The following is a 522-nucleotide window of genomic DNA, read 5'->3' as shown; positions in this document are numbered from 1 at the left end:
CCAGTTAAACTTTATTTATAAAACCTTTAAATTTTTGAATATCTGATTCTATTTATTTAATGATTGATTCGACTTTTAAAATCTTGGATTATAGGATTTGAGAACAGTTTCAAATTGATTCAGTATCATATATAGTCAAATCTACCAACAAAAAAACATATCTTAGCTTGTGTCCAATCTGTAACAAAAATAAAAAATGCAGTCACTCAACAGCTTCAAATAAAAAATTGACCACAAACACCACCTTCTGGAAAGAACCCCCCAAGTTACATGACCCAAGCTTAACAATAAATTGAAACAAGCATGGGTTAAAATAAAAAATGGGCAGGGGAATTATAATTTCTTAAAAAAGTGTGAGCTACAATTTGTAAATATTTCAAGAAGATTATTAGTGCCCCTTTATTTTAGAAGACTACTGAATCCTTGGCCTAATTTTATACTATCATGTATTGGTGTACGGATACTAACAAAAATACGGCATGCCACATGTATAATGTAGGAAAATTTTCAAGTGTGTCATGT

The sequence above is a fragment of the Arachis ipaensis genome, chromosome B07, assembly GCF_000816755.2.
Source record: "Arachis ipaensis cultivar K30076 chromosome B07, Araip1.1, whole genome shotgun sequence".
Lineage (NCBI taxonomy): Eukaryota > Viridiplantae > Streptophyta > Magnoliopsida > Fabales > Fabaceae > Arachis > Arachis ipaensis.
This window is presented reverse-complemented; position numbering follows the sequence as displayed.